Below are 18,140 nucleotides of genomic sequence, written 5' to 3'. Positions count from 1 at the left end.
ATTTTGGTATCTTTGTAAAGGACATTTTGTGTTATGTATGCAGGAACATTTGCCAGGTTGAATCTGTCTTGATTTAAACATCTGGTTTTTAGTATTTGTAGTCGGCAAACTCAATGGGTGTCTTTAATTTTTTTATGTCCTGTACTCCTCCTTGATTTATGGTGCTTCTAGTCGTGCCGGGTAAGATAAATATTCTGCCACTGTGGTTCTTCCCGTTTACTTTTGATTTGCCAGTCAGATCTACTGAGATTCATTACAAAATTTAATGTCTTTGTTTTTCCAAATATAGCATATTGGATGCTGCATACCTTGGATTTATTGAGAGAGATAACATTTTCTCTGTTCAGCCACGTATTTTGGTTGTGAATATTTTACAGTTCTCGTGAGACTGTATTTCCAAGTAAGTTTGCTTCGTAGATATGATATCAAGTGCTGTACCTTTGCTCCATAAGGCTTTGATTTTCAGCCGTTCTTTGATTCAAGAGTGGTTTAATTTTGCAATGATTAGAATGTCTCCCAGATTTTGAGGTGCTTGTGTAGAAAGATGAATTAAAGTTGTTTATATAATTCGCGTTTAGACATTAATTTTTAAATGATGCCACCTACTTCAGGCCTATCTAGCTGAATGTGAGGATTAGAGGTATTTACTTCCATTCTTTCTTAATATTATATTTAAGAAGGTCAGTACGGTTTGGTAGCATGAATTTATGTATCTCTTCTATTTTAGATCTTTTAATGTAATCCACTTTGACGCAAACCAGGATTCCCAGGTTGGCATAGCATTCCTGGTATATCTCCCGATCCCACCCAAAATTCGACAAAGTAGATTATCTTATGAACTTTCAAGTCCATACAAAATCTAAAAATCTTCAATGGACAACAGCTCCTGTTTAAGTCATACATCAGTTATGCGCTGCTGTTTGTTGTTTGTCCATATTTGCGTGTGTGTGTGTGTGTGTGTGTGTGTGCCTGAGAGAGAGAGAGAGAGAGAGAGAGGGAGAGAGAGAGCGAGAGAGACAGAAAAAACGTGTGTGTGCTTGTGTGTGTGAGATAGATTTCCAACATTCCACCTCGTTGCATCATAGCTATTGACCAAGCCTTAGATGTACTTTTATGTTTTATTTTCCTCAATTTAATGGCGTTTACATTATTTTAGTCTATGCTAAATAAATACAGCAAACAGTAAACAGTGACACGCCTTTAACTATATATCGTTTACAAAAGACGTGTATATAAGAAATGAGTAGTCTCTTTTCAAATAATTTGACAAATTCATAACTGATGATGTTGAAATACCTTCTCTTTTTCTGTAATAGTTTAAAATGTTTATTGCAAGAACGAGAGAGAGAGGCCCAACATTTCTCTTCATCGCCTCATACCTAGGCTAGTAGAGCTTTGTTCGTTGATCAAGCCTTAGATGTACTTTCATGTTTTACATTTCCCCAATAATACGATGTTGTCATTATTGATGTCGATGCTAAATAAAGACAGCAAATAGTTAACAAAGAAAAGCATATACCTGTATTTCGTTTTCGAAGGACGTGTATAAAATAAATTAATAGTCCCTGTCCAAATAATTTGACAAAATTTATATTGTAGTCATTTCTATTTTTCTTTGATAATTTAAAGTCTTTATTTCAAGACTAAGATCGATCAATCGATCGATCGATAAAGAGAGAGAGAGTTATACTGGATGATTATCGTGAAATATGCACGTGTAAGCGTCTTAGTGGAGAAGTACCCGTATTCTAAATTATTTCTCTGAATCTCTTGCTCTGTAAGTATATTAACTGAAGACAATGTGATAAACGGAAACTATGCATTGCATCTTAATATCATATTTATGCCCAGATAAAGTCAAACTCTGTTATTTGCATGCAAAATATATTTCAACTTTACTCAAGAAGTTATATTAATTTTCATGACAAACACTTTGTGTGACAAAACAGACAATTGACAGAAATTGTTCATGTTTTAGCAGAGTGACATTTTTATACAATAAATGATTAGCTCCTTTCCAAATAATGTGATAAATTTATATATGAGGATGTTGAAATCCCTTCTCATTTCGTTTGTTAATTTGAAGTGTTTATTTCAAGATCAAGATCGATCGATAGATAGATATATACTGAATCAATATCTTGAAATCACCACGTATAATCGTCTTAGTGGACAAGTACTTGTTTTCTAAACTATGTCTCTAAACCTTGGCGCTGTAAATATATTAACTGAAGCCAATGTGTTAAAGGGAAACTATGCAGCGAACAGTTGTTTTCGTTAGGTAATAGTTTTTCATGCATGATTCGTTACAAAAAGAGATTCCGTCATTGCGTATGAGTTAACAGGTATAATATAATCACCTTAATCGATAACATAAATGAAGGTGTGTGTTCTACTTGTTCAAGATGCATGAGAGGTTGAATTGTAAACAAATCAACATGCAATGAATCACATAATTAACATCGTGCACCCATGTGTGCCTCGTTACGCACCGTGGTATAGCGCCAAAATAAACGCACACACCCACACAATCACACGCAAACAAATACACCCATAATACTTGTATTCTAAAGAATGAACGATTTTCTATAAATTAATACCAAGAGCTCTTAAAGCTATCCTAATTAACGCCTGAACAAGAGTGGAAAAACAAAAATTAGCCTGTGACTATATTCGTGGCTACAAACCCGAAAGTATTAATTGCGATTTAAATCTTATCAAGCCATCTTAAGATCATATGGATAGCCAACTAAAGTCAAGCGCTGTTGTTTGCATGCAATATATGTTTCAACTTTACTCAAGAAGTCATATTAATTTTTATGACAAACACTTTGTGTGACAAAACAGACGATTGACATAAATTGTTCCTGTTTTAGAAGGGTGACATTTGTGATCTAATGGTAAGCAGGGTGACATGTGTGATCTAATGGTAAGCAGGGTGACATGTGTGATCTAATGGTAAGCAGGGTGACATTTGTGATCTAATGGTAAGCAGGGTGACATTTGTGATCTACTGGTTTTGAGACAACATAGCTAAATGTGCTAAGCTCATTTTTCGGAATTGTTTAAGGCCCTAAACCTTTATGATAACACATGTTATTTTCTATCTGAAAATATGGTTTAAATGTTTATGCTCTGAGAGCTTAGATTTTAATATTTTATTGATATAAAAAGCAAATTGAAACTTATAAATGCATCTACATAGAAACATTAAACTTAGAATGCTAGATAGCAAGTTTCACCGATGAATGCTATTAGAATTTAAGATGGCAATAACTTGGGTCTGTGTAAAATATACAATTTCATCCAAGGTTATTGAAACAAGATAGTTCACAGTGATATACCTGTTTGAAAATATATAGGTGTACAAACTAAAGAAACCTACAATTTCGTTAGACCAGTACAATGTTTTAAAGCAAAAGAGCAATATAATTCTCTCCTTAGAGACTAACTTGTATCGGCTGTTGCCCAACGGACTCCTGAGTTCCCGGGGACGGTAAAGGCCCGTATAAATAGTCCACTTTGACGAACTATGGGCTTCCGGATATTCTCTTCCTATGGATTGTTTCCTCATGTGGAATAGTTAAATGCGCTCCTAGTAGTCTCTATTTTACTGAACGATGATGCTGATTTTTTTTACGAAGACATAAGGCTTGTTTTTGGGATGAGGTGGCATGAAGTAATCCTGCCAAAGTTTGGAAGAACGTTGTACATGTCCTAACGAGACATTGATATCAATACCTGATTGCTGGAGAACTTCCAAACTAAGAAAAACTCTTTCAACTTTTTCCAAGTACCAGGCGAGAATTGAAAAGAGAAAATCACATAGAGCAATAAGAAGTAGGTAAATAAATGCAAGCTTCTATTTATGGAGATATCTAAATAAAGTGTAAAGTGAGCTATCCGTGAAGTGATTATTCATCTCTAAAATATATGAAGTTTCCAGAAGTACCTGCATCAGGGCTTGTTCAGCTATTTAGATGAAAAATATCTAATATGGTACACTAGAGTTAACCCGTGTCGCTATTACAGAGCACACACACGAAAGATGAGTAGAACAATGATCATTTTCATCCAGAGATATATGTGTCTCCATGTGCTCACATCAGGAAACGAATTTTGTCTGCAATTGTGTATATCAGAATAGGTTGTGCTCTAGCTCTTGTAATAGCGCACATGGTGATACCACTAGCCCCTTTTTCTCTGCTACTTATTAGGACCGCTTATATACCTGTTTAGACAAAAATGATGGCCAACGGTTGGCCGATGGTGATAGCTCATATATTGCGTTTACATAAAATCATGCCATCGGTCTATGGCATATGGTGGTTATATAATAATTTTAGACAATAATTACGGCATGCGCAATCGAGTTACTTCAGAAAATATGCATATTTCGTTATCACAACCTTGACAGCATAGCATAGCGCCTATTTATATGAAGTCTCTGTAAAGATATCAGATGAATGGTCTGGTGTCTCACGGGTTAGGCCATCCTGTAGTGATATTCGGGGTGGAGTCCACCTGAATTCTGAAAGAGCCAAGGCGTACATATTAACTTATGAAAAAATCATGGCCCCAGCGGCAAAAGGAAGTTAGAAGTTTATGGGTGCAAAATAGATGTCGATAGGTCTGAATTCTGCCTCCGAAAGTCATTCACACTAGTGGCTGGGTGTAGTGCATTAGCGATTCAGAATGTTCCATAGCTACTGAGAAGTTAATGATTAAGCAGGGCTAGAACCCGATAGTAGATTATGCCTTTGTAGAACAAAAGGCATCCACACAGATGGCGGCATACTAGATGTTGTCAATAGTCGCCTTTCATATACTACATTTGAAAAGTTGCCCCCTTTGTCCGATACGTCATCCATCTGCATGGTTACTATTTGCTGTAATTTGTATTAGGATTAGAAGAATCAGTTAGAGCAACATACGGTCTTCTTGTAGGCACCATACGTTGCAAGTGCTCAGAGAGGCAGCTTAGATTTTGTCCGATATTTCATAGACTTATTTAGTAACTATGATGATTTTGTTGACTCAGATGAGGCTACTGATGCGGAATTACTGGAACACGATATTTTTTTCCCCAGTAGCCATACATAATGATGCTTCGTTTGGATCCGACGCAGGGTGTAGAAGCCGACTCACTATCAGTACTTCAGTCACTACACAATATAAAAATGGAGAATCCATTATTGAAAAAAATACTCGTCAAAAATACCGAGATGAGTGTCTCACACAATATAATATAATGTTGGTTACCTAGCCATATTGGTATCAAAGGTAACGAAAAAGCTGATCGCGCTGCTAAAATGGCCCTTACTCAAGAACCATCTGATTTTAAAATACCTTAAACTGATTTTAAACCTAGTGTCAGAAAGTCTTTACGTCAGAAGTGGCAGGCATTATGGAATGATGCATTGAATAACAAACTTCATGCAATCAAGCCAACTCTAGGAGAATGGACTCCTTCCTACAGAACCATGCGTAGGGAGGAGGTAGTCATTGCAAGAATCCGAATTGGTCATAATTATATCACCCACTCACACATACTAAAAGGTGAAGACCCACCAGAGTGCTTTTCTTGCAATGAACCATTCACTGTTAAGCACTTTATGATAGAGTGTTTTGACCTGCATCCTACGCGCGATCAGTATTACAATGTGCATGATATGAAGGAACTTTTTGATACTATCAATATGACTCGTATTATAGAGTACCTGAAAGCAGTGAATATTTACTCTAAGCTCTAAGTTTTATGCTATCACCTTGTGCAGTTTTATGCAACATATATACCGTCCTTTTTTAATACCTTTCCATTATTTTTCATTAATATACAACATGTACATCCCCCGTTGATCGGAAGCTTTATTTTGCACCGTTACCATCTTACCGTTTTAATTTCAGCTACTTGTTTTTTATATCGCTGGTCGATATGAAACTTTTTATAACTTTTTTTAAAAAGATTATACATATAACATTTTGTTTGGCGCTAAATAGCCTTGCAGTGCTGATGCGCCGTTAAAAATAAAATCAATCAATCAATCAATCAGTAGCCATGATGCTTCGTTTGGATCCGACGCATGGTGTAGTAGCCATGATGCTTCGTTTGGATCCAACACAGGGTGTAGTGACCGATCAAGTGGTGGGTTTGGCGGACTTCTTCAAGTTTTATTTGTATTATTTTATACGGAGGAGGAACTGCTAATTTAATGTTTTCACTTAGCATGTACCATTGCGATATAACTCGCCTTTTATTTAATTTGTCCTTTGGTTGCTAGCCTTTCCTGCCTCTGAAAAGTTTCCTCAGATATTTTGACTCCACAGAAGTAACTCGCTTGCAGCATAGGTAATGTTATAATGGTACTTTTGCAAGTCAAAATATTCAGCTGAAGCAGGAAGTTTATTTCTATTGTGCTGGTGTTTTTCAAAGTTCTTTACATCTTGAGTCTGATTTCTCTGTAACCACCAGCAAGGTTTCCTCGCGGTTATTATTTTGTTAATTACGTTAAATCTTTCAGCATGCGTATTCGGCCGTAATATATCTAAGCCAGCAGTTTATTTGCATCGTATTTGTGCTTGCCCAATTATTTAACTACGACATAAGAAGCTACGATCTCTTTTAGCACAGCAGGTGAAAGGTCAAATGCGGTGTTGCCCATGTTGAGCTTGAAAGGATATTTTTTATTGTTCTAAAGAGAATCTTCATGTGGTTTCATATCAGATGTACAGTATTATTCATATGCCCAATATTTCAGTACCAGGCTCATCTTAGCCTACAAATGTATGCTTGGTATCGTTTTTATTTTGCTGATAGAACTTTGATGTATTTGTTATGTCTTTGTACTTCATAATATGATAATAAGCTTCTGCAGTGTTTTTTTTTTATACAAAATCTAAAATCGCCTCTTGATATGGTTGTTCTGGCTGAGAACCTCCTTTCTCAGGTTGATCATAATCGGAAGAATCTGATTCCTTGTTTTCTTTATCAGACAAATTCACCGCATGCAGTATAGTTTTTCGACGTCGTCGTCATCTAAGCCACGTTCTCTGTAAAATCTTCTTCTGCCAACTCTTTTATGTTTTGATTTGTGTTTTCGTCTGACTTACTTGTCCAAGCAGCCGTGATTCTCAATGTGATCTTTATCTGTTATTGCGATAATTTTTCTGCATCTGATTTGTTTTTGTCCTAACGGTTGTTTCTAGAGTTTCTTTATCTAGCTCGCTTAACATACTGTTTTTGTTGCCTCTCTCGTGTTAGTGAGGCTAGCCGACCTTCTGTCGTTATAAAACATTTTTACCGTGTCATAATCAGCAAGTTCGTCTTACAGCTGATTTGATCTCATATTAGGAACTACAAATATTGTTCAAATTCGATTCGTCTCTGATCGCAGCTTGATCCATGGAAAATAGTTTGTATAAGTGTTTTACAGAGCATATGTTGTAATAATATGCTTTAGCAAGCACAGCGTTAATTGTGTCTCCTCATGCGTCTCTTCATACAACATCTTAAGTTCGTGTGCAATCCTCACAAATTTGGTCATGATACATATTATGTTCTCTTCAAAAAGTCAACGAGAGTGAAGATTTGATGGAAACTCTGGCCATGGTACATTGATAGTGCAGAAACACAAAATAACTTTTTGTAAATTCACCTCCCAGTATTCGGTCAGCATTTGAAACCGCATTTTGTGGTTGCAATTGGACACCTTAACTGCATCCAAATGTTATTGTAAACACCCACTGGTGCCCATCCGCCGTTACCAACGTTGTGAGCAAATATTTATCATGTTTGTGCGCACACGTGATTATTCTGATGAAACAATAATCCACTTATGTTAGTGGCATTTGATGACAGCATTGAAACTTATCTGGTTTACTTATTCTAGCTCTTGCGTTCAATTTTTTTTGTTGTCCCGACGGTATTTTACCTTGGAACGCCTACACTTTTTTATTTTTATGGTGAACAGATTGATATCGCCAGACTTTGTTCCGCCACATAAAGGCAACATAACTGACGCAGACAGCAGCATTCTATTGCCAACCATCGATGCCGCTAAATGTTGTCCGGCAAAATGTCTTTGAGTAAAATATTTCTGTTAGCAGCACTTTATTGTTGTCCGCGTATTTTTTGCTGACTGCATCTGTGCTACTTGTCCGCTGATATATTGTGTGGAAATGTCATAGTATCTCCATATCTCAGTTAGCGCTTGTTGAATTCTGCATCAGAAGATGACGCTGTACTTGATTTTCTTCTGCCGAGGACGTTACTACAAGCTGTATAATGACTCAATATATATAGACTGCACACAAGGTATGAATGTCCTTAACTTTAATTCAGAACACGTCAGAACATCACGGCACAAGGTTTGTGCTGAGCCATAATATCATAGTAGGTTGAACTGGTTAAGGCAGAACAAATTTGCGTCTCAATATCGTGCTAAATAATGGACTTAGCGATAACAAGGTAATAATATATACACTAAGTACGAAGCGCTTAGAGACTCTAAAGAACTTCTGATGCCACTACGTTTAAAATGCCAGAAGAAACAACGCCTATGGAAGAACTTGATGGTGAGTAAAAGTCTGTCATAGTAGTTAATGCCATTAAACTTCATGGCGACAATGTGAATACCATCAACGAACATTTCTCTACAAGACATAAGTGCTGCAATTCAATATATTTAGCGCAGTATTATTAAGACGTGCCCATATATATTAGATGCTCCAAGGGCTGCTTTGCTTTATTTTTTTCGATTTGATTGCCCGTGTCCGTTGTCGTGGAATAGATGCTACTAAATTTAGCCAGTGTTATCGCGATGCAGAAGCGGTCTCATTATAACTGAATTCTAAACATAATTCGGCTGATTGATATAAATACAGGAATTAATAATTGTTTAATACCTAGTCCTTTATTTACATACTGCCGGCTGACATATAACACAACAAAATGCCCACGATGTGGGTCATGTCAAATGGAACATTTCTTCAAATTTGTAAACAAGTTTGTCATGAACTTAAATTAAAAATAGACTTCTTGCCACAAATAAGATAGACAATATACTTTTCCAGGGAGAATCATGGGTCTTGAATTTAAATCCAAGTAAAGTATACTTTTCCAGGGAGAATCTCGGGTCTTTAATTTAAATCCAAGTAAATTTCTTTAAAGCATTGACAAAAGAGAGGTAGGTCAAAATTTTACTCTTAATCACGGACGAAGCTAAATACACAACATAAAATTAAATATACATAACAATCATCAATAATTGAGAACGCATATGCACACTGTAAATAACAAGACCAGCATATTAAAGGCTAGAAAGCTTCAGATGCCACCTTGACAATTGTATTAATGACACTTAATACCAAGCAGATTAATAAGTCCAGACAATAGAACGGAAGCTTCAGCAACTACAAATACTAGCTGTGCTAATGAATGTAGAAACCGTAATCCGAAAACAATTTGGAGGAGAAAGCATATGAGCCAGCTGGTGTCAAGCTTGATGTTGACAGCCTTGAAGATTTCACTGAAGAATACTTGATAAAACTTGTCGATAACATTTGTGGATGGGATGGTTTATTAAGAAGACTTACATAAACACGATACCAGACAACGAGTATGAAGCCCTGTGGGATCTCAGCCAACTCACTTGCAAAGGCGAAGACATGTTTTCACAGTTAAGCTGGATTGAGAACTCTTGTTAAAGTTGATAAAATGGTTATGACTAAATTCGAACAAATCTTTGAGAAGCATTGTCCGAAATCTAGGCACAGCTCCAAACCAGAGCTGTTTCAAGAGCGAAGATAGGCGATGACATTACATACTACAGAAATTCATTTGAATTTGGCGCTCAACTAAACTTGAAAGTAGAAATGAAACAAGCTGGCAACGCAGGTACATACATAGCTAAAGAAATCATTGAACTACTGTATCACTTAATTTACTGCAGTTTGCTGTGTAATTCCAAATACAACGTTTTGTACAATGATTCAATATAGTCATTTTGCAAACACTTCTCTTCGGTAGCAAGCTTGCCCATGGAAACAACAGTAACTATGCTGTCCGATTCAGCTCGACTTTAGAATTATCTAACACTCGCTGTGAAATTGCACTAATATTTGCTGAATTTTGAAATTCATCCCGTAACCTGACAGAGAGCAAAAACAAGTTCTGACATCTCACCTCAGCATAGGATGTAGGAACACTTCTAACTGTAATCCAAGGCGACTATAACGTTGTTCACATAGCAAGTGAAATAAAGAGAATGATGACAAACGTCACACTGATAATGACACATTTTGCGGAACCAAATTATTCTGCACTCAAGACAAGAATAAAGTTCAAGGTTGGCTATCAAATCAGTTTATATCAATACTGCGATTGCGATCCCACTACGTCATCTAGAAGAAAATACGAAGAGCACGTCCATGTTGCTACATTAACAAAGATGTTTTCTCCAGCAGTAATGTTAGCACTCCTATTAAACGCAATTTCGGAAAACAATGTAAGGCGAACATGGTATACAGAACATTCTAGTAGGATATGATTATGTTAAACGTATTCCACCTCCAAAATGAATTTGTGATGCAGACGATGACAGAGAAAACTTCAAGACCTATACTTTGTGTTGGGTTTGCCGACAGCCATGAGGTGAAGATTGCTGTCATTTCACGGGTCAATATCGTGACGAAGCCAATAACAAATGAATTCTGAAAATGTATTCCACCTGTATTTAGGAATCATAGAGTATACGGCTCATATATCATCGTGAAAAAGTGTGGAAAAATAAGCTAGAATAAAACATCTATACCAAAGCATCTAGAGAACTGTTTATCATAATATCTGGGAGAATTGCGTTTTATTCACATAATGCAATTTATGAACTCTACGCTAAAATGATTAAGAACACAGCAGTTGTAAGCATACCTCAGAAGAACTTGACAGTGACAATCTTAGTTTGATTACGAGCAAGGGATTTTATCCATATCATTACATGACCTCATAAAAGAACTTTGATGAGAGCACTCTACCAACGGATAAAAAATTATACAGTAAGTTAGATGACGCAGATACTTCTGGTAAAGACTACGACCACGACATCGATATTTTAAATAGTGTTGGTGACTATCATACTCTGTATTTGAAATCATACGTGCTGATGCTTTTTGACATGTATGAATGCTTTAATAACCTCTGCATGCTATATCACAGATCAGACTCTGCTGGGTATTATTCTTGCCCAGCTACTCGTGGGACGCCGCATTCAAGGTAACAAAAATTCAGCTACAATTGATCGCTGATATTGACATGTGTCATTTTATTGATAAAGAAGTCTGAAGTGGAAATTTTGTCATCACAAAACTACACTCTGGCCAAAAATAAATGTCTGCACGATAAAAACAAGACGCAAGAAACAAAATATATTATGTATCTGCCATTAATTGTTATGACTGGGCAATATCACAGAAGCTTCAAGTCACACTACATAATCAGCTGTATTCTCTACATGATCCTGGTATCATTCTTCAGAAATATTTCTAACCCACTCATTATCGAGCTCCCCACCTGTCTCTTCTTCTTTAGCATGCTCATTTTGTTGCCTTCTCAAAGACTCCTTCTGACTCAGCCTTCGCGTCCTCAGTTTTTTCTCTGTATGTTTTTGAAACCCCTTCATTTTCTTTGCTGAGATCTACTCTTGTTTTTTTTCTGCTTGGTATTTCACACCATCATTAACTTTGCTAAGACGGATTCAGTTCTTGCTTGTTTCTTCATTTGTTTTTCATGTTCTCTGTCCTGTGCAGAAGTCACCTCAACAATGGCTACTGATACGGGCTGAAATAGTATTTGGTCTACGTCGCACAAAATTCGCTCTCGCCAAATTAGCTTCTGCTAGAACAAGATCGCGCAATTGTCGCAGATTCTCCACTACTCTTTTATATCATCAGCATTATCTCTTGATTCCTCGATTCAGACAAATGACATTACGCTATATTGTTTGTAAACCCTTAGCGATCCGTGTCACAACTTATTGCGTGTCTAACACAAATGTCTGGCAAAAACAGTTCGTCGAAACCACGACGACACATGTCATTAACTGCATTTTGACAAAACATCATAAAAGTATACCTGTTGCCTCCTATATCATCTTGATTACACTGCTTAAAGTTAGTAGTGTCTATGTCGCGACAAGGATCTCGCGTAATCAAGCTTTTATCGGCGACATATTCGGCAACAGATTAGCAGATAGAAGTCCCTTTCCTATCACACTTAGAGCTGCAAGCGGCTTCAGTTGCGTTAATGATGGGTACGGACAGCCAATTTTGATTACAGGTTCTGAGGTGACGTCCAAATGTCCTCATAGAAATGAGCAGCAATAACTTTACAGGAATGTCAACTCAACCAGCAAAACTGAAATGCGGCCAACAAACAGTACGAAGATACAATATTTGGTTTTGGAACCTACCTATTAGATGTGTATCCAACTGCGACACATATTTATGTTGGGTGATATATCATCTAATAATTATTCAGGCACCAGAATGATTTAGAATATCAAGTAACGGGAATGTGCCTATGTTTGAAGTTAGCACGACTCGTGTGGACGTAACCTACTTAGCCCTAAATATTATGTTGGTGCGCCATCGGACAACACAGAATCATAAACAAGACAATACACTGATGTCAAACGAGTAAACATACAATTAGACATATTCCTCCACTGTCTTCAAACGAGTTTAACAAATGTGGCTTTCAAATACACACTTCGCCTCTTATTCAAGCATATACCATGCATTATATGCATTTGGTGGCCAAGTTCCATATGCGACGCCATGAAATGAGTGAGAGACTACTTGAATTTACCATAACCTTTCAATTCTGGTTGATTGTCCAGCAGAAGTGTGGATCTGGCGTTTTCATACTAGGAGAAGGGTAGCTTTCAACGAATTCGTGTATAATTAGCGACTTGATACGTCAAATGATGCGATCAACGGTGTGATTCTTTTCTCAAGCTATTACACTATACGGTTACAAATATATAACTTACATATCCCGAATCCAGGTACATCACAATACAATCAAATCATCACAATAGCAGACAAGACAACATCGTGGTCATTGTCCGTTAGTAGATATAAAAATGTATGCAAACAATTTCAGAACCAAAGATTTCAAAAGTATTGGCTTTGAAGCTGATAGTACTTTAATGCTTTTCGAAAATGCGGTGGGAACGTAAATGAAGCCTGAATGAAAAGTGGGTACCGTCAATATTGATCTTGATAAAATAAAAAGAAGATTGTCTGTCGCCAAACGTATTGTATTCTTTTTGTAGGTTGATCTAGCTCTTTGGATATCCCTGCCTAAAAAAGCAAAGTGATCTTCATGTTACCTTTAACGTCTGATAAATTACTTTGATCACGTTAATGACTAGGCCGACAAATCAGCTCTTCACCCGTGATGATATTTATTTTAGGTGAGGGGTTGATATCAGCTATTCATTAAAAGCTGCAATTATCTGAAGGCAAATTTGGCTGCACATATCGATGTTTTTTTTATTCACTTACCGGTATTTCTCGTGGCTGTGCAGCTAGCGTCGGCTAAAGGGTTCTTTTGGTGACATGTAGATTATATTTCCTGAGCAAATGAAATGTTTGGTGAATTGTAAATCCACCTGGAATAGCACAACCATCTGTCTTGTGGCCGTTTTGAATTTCGCGCTTGATATGGCTGTTACCAATTACCGGTATGGGTCTAAAGTGTTAGCGGGATTGTTCCAAAATGATTTGCATACAGCAAAATTGCATATTTTAATGAACAGATTACATCAGTCCCACAACATCGTCCATCAGTATCAACACAGATTTACGGGATTGATTTATCGGACTAGTTCTTGAAAATCTTATATGTGCCATTTACCGATCTGATTTATTGTACTATCTAACTGACGCTTCAAGATTACACTCAACGCTGCCATGTTTGTGGTTAGCGAAGTGTACATATTTTCTAACTCCTGTGCTCCTGCCGTCATTCTTCTGTGTAATTATTATGTAAGCTATCACTATTTGATGTAGTCCCGCCATCGGTTTTGTCTACACATCATTATAGGCGCCATAACTAGCATCAGTTTTGTGTAAACAAGATAATAAGCAGCTCTAACTGGTAGTGTTGTAAACGGGTGCTAGGGTGATCACCTCGTTTATGATTTACAAGAGCCACATTAAACTTTCTCAGATAATACAATTTTCAGACAGAAATCATTTCCTGACGAGAGTTAATGTCAATGCATGCATCTCGCAATGAAAAGCACCATTGTTTGCCCATCATTCTTTATACGAAAAAAACGGCGCTGAGTCTTATAATGACTATGATGCTGTTGACGGCAATACTACCAATAGCTATTATGAATTTAAGGCGCAATAATTAGTTCACACCAGTATACATGGAAGTTAAGTGACAACGTAGTAAACTGAAAACATTACCGTAATTAGCTGGTTCATTGTGGAGATACATTGTGGGGATATTTAAGTGCATATTGCCCAAAATGTTCCTGGAAAATATCATCAACTAAATGTGGAAAACTCATTCCCTAAAAGTCTAAAAAAAGACGGGCAGTTGCACGTGCAGGAAATGTAACCACGTATTTATTCAGATTAGTTTTATAAACTTAACTCGAATGGACTGTTTGACCATTTCTAGTGCACTTTTAGAGTACTAATTAACAATTATTACGTGTAATGATTCGTCCAAATGTGATTTTGGTTTATGCTATAATGTCGTAGTGTGTCTAAGTACTAAATTAAATATATTACACAAGAAAAGCAAGTTTTATTCAGGATATACATATAGCTAAATGTGTTCATGACAGATCATGTACTTTGAATAACCGCCTCTTTCTGACTTTCAAAAGTATTTTATATGACAGAATTTGAAACTTTCCATCCTTTGAATTTCTAAATGGTATGGTAATACATATACTGTTTAATGATACTAACAAGCATGCATGAAACCAACTAAGACTTTAAATGCGCATATTTTGTGCAAAGTTTCTAAATATTAATTTTCTTCCAAGATTACACTTAATTTAGAAAGATATTAAAAATGATAATTTGTAAATTTATGTTTTTTTTTTCTTTACAAATATCATTTTACATAAACCGTTAAGCGTTTATGTTTTTGTATCAATTTATAAACAAGCAATTGTAATTTAAAGTTGCAAGGTTAACACGTTAACAAGTATTAGATCATAATTATTTCCCTTTGTAATTTCTACAAAATGTTGTCATTACTGAACTTTCTATTGTCAAAATCCTAGTTAATCTTTAAAGATGAACTCAGCGTGAAGTTCATGTCATAGATTGTCTGGTATTGTTTCGAGAGGCTGAATCAACATGCATTGAATTACATAATTTACTTATACACACATCAATACCTTTTTACTCACTGTGCACAAATACACACAAAACCAGGCCGTAATGTTCATATGAGAAACAGAAACTTAATAATAAAACAAGAGAGACAATGGGATGTGTACCGAGTGCAGTCAATAGATTTCGTACAGACATAGCCAAACATTAAATTTCACGCAATAAGAAATTCACTCTATACCATTTTTCCCAACCGACGGACATGCCTCATGGACCATGGAATGGAGTATACAGGTTTTTGTCGCCACTCATTTATTTATTCATTGATGGCTCTGAGATAAAGATCCACTTCATTCACGAAGGCTTTTTGATTACATTTAATACATTGATAAACTACACGTCTGTTTTTGATTCGAAATGTGCCATCGTTTGTGCAAAGTTTGAAACTAGATCATCACGTGACTTTGATCGAAAATTCGAAGTGTTTGTACATCATTTCAGCGCTTGCAATTTAGGCATATTTAAAATATAACGACAGGTTTCACACAGACAATAACACAAATAAAACAATAAAGTTTCAAAAGCAATACAGGAGGCGCATAAAGGTAAAAAGCAGTTTCAGCCTTTCAGTATCTAATTTAATCAGAAAATCTGCTGGCATAATCTCTATTATCTAAGTGATTTATTAACATCAGATATTTTGACAGTAGAATAGAAAAGTTAAAAGACATTAACTCATCAATTTAATTTTAACACCCTCAGAAAGCACTCACTGGTCACAGATTTTATATTTTTTCCACGAATAATTATTAGTCAGTGGCAGTTCGAGTTATGTAAGAATCAGTTAGAGTCACAATTCGAGTGTCCGTGCTTTTGAGTCTGTCAGTCCTTTTATTTAACAGACTACATGGTAAATCACTATCAACTAATATTGAGCAGATATGACGAAATGCATGGCGTTAATACAATCGTATCTCTTTACGCTTTACATTAGGCAACATTGTAATTTTCTAAATAATATTTAGTCATCGGGGTACTTTAGAGTCATGCTGCATTTGACTGTGAGGGAAACTCGGTCATAATCGTTATGGCACTGACATGTTCAGGACATTTTATCTGATAAAATAAAACTGAATCGGTCTTCCTTATTTTATTCACGCCTTTATGTTGTCATCGTTTTTTCCTTGTAGTATTTCTTTAACTCGTTTAAAGTCCTCTTGAATTTTGTCAAAACATTGTGCTGTCCATGTAATTAAATCTTTCGGTTTACATCATTCAATTTTTGTTGTGAACATAATATAACGCTTTACATCATTTCGATTTAGGCTCTTTACTTTGAAGCATACACACACACGCGCGCGCGCGAGCTCGTTCGCTGAATATTATCAGAAAAACAGCGCTAGCTAAGGGGTCTGTAACACACACAAATAGTTGAAGTTTCTGTTAAAAAATCCCACAATTTTCTTTGGCTTACCACCCTCTCTACTCATGTGCCCTTCACGTCATACCTGTTTTGAGCACTTTTGTGATGCGCACTACTGATACGTACTTCAATTACTTACCATCGGAATCGAGAATATCAGACTCTGTGGACAACTGAATTCTAAATCACTTATAATATCTTGTTCAGGCAACAACTAAAATTAAAGTCTTATAACATATTTTTCACTTAGAAAACAAGATTTATGAAACAACAATTGAAAGATATTAAAACATCATGTGAAATGTTAAATCACGTATGCAATCCTACACACCTTAAGTACTCACAGTACTAATTCAGTTCCTATAGTAAACCTATGCAAACACCATGATATTAAAAATTCAATAAATGTTTGAGTTCACGTGCTCAAACCTATATTTTTCAGTACAGATGAAGCCTGGATATCAGCTTCTGTGTAGAGAAAAGGCTATGAGATGAGGCATATTCTGGAATTATATATGTTTGAAACGTGCTTTCAATTCTTTACCTAAGAGTCAGGTGCTTATTTCAGTAAGAGTGTTCCAAACTCAAGACTGTTAAAAGACTGAAATTCCAAAACAATGTATCTAATTTTTGTAAGTTAAAACTAGGAACAAATCTCAAAAGATTCTTTGTCCTGCAAAATAACTTTCATCATCAGCCAATCCTGGCCACACAAACCCATATATACTCTATTTTATGTTCACCTATGTCCAGGCTGGTTCCCATTTTTCATACAATTTGTAACGTGTGTCCTTAAGGCTGTCACACCATCGTACTAATTCTTAGAAAGATATCACGTAAATGTCAGATTTTATTTTGCCAGATATATTATAGTCAAACATATCAAGTTTAATCGTATTGGTTCCGACAAATTTGTTCAAAATTCATTTTCCTTGCAACCAACTAGACATTACATTTCTGAAACGATAATCTTCGCCATTAAAGTTTGCATAAAATGTCGCATAAGCTAATTTGATTTAACGCATGTATCATTACCTCCAGAAAGTAAACATCTGTGCATATAACAAGATGCACTATACATGTTATAAAAGCTCAGCGGTCTCCACTGATAAAACTGTCATTATTTGCCTGTCCTTCAAACGGTTCGATGATATATAGCCCAGATTTATAGCCATAATTGATATCCAACTGTTACTTTTTCTCCCATTGATCACAGTGTATCATAAACTGACTGGGAAAATTTATTTGCAAGATCTGCAAAACGGTGTCCACATGAACGTATTGATTGAACATTTGAAGCCTTTGTATGCCATTTCATCGCCTGTAATTCGGACATATAGTTCAATAAAGTCTC

This window comes from Sinohyriopsis cumingii, chromosome 8 (genome assembly GCF_028554795.1).
Source record: "Sinohyriopsis cumingii isolate HCF-2022 chromosome 8, ASM2855479v2, whole genome shotgun sequence".
Classification (NCBI taxonomy): domain Eukaryota; kingdom Metazoa; phylum Mollusca; class Bivalvia; order Unionida; family Unionidae; genus Sinohyriopsis; species Sinohyriopsis cumingii.
Note: the sequence above shows the minus strand (reverse complement) of the source record.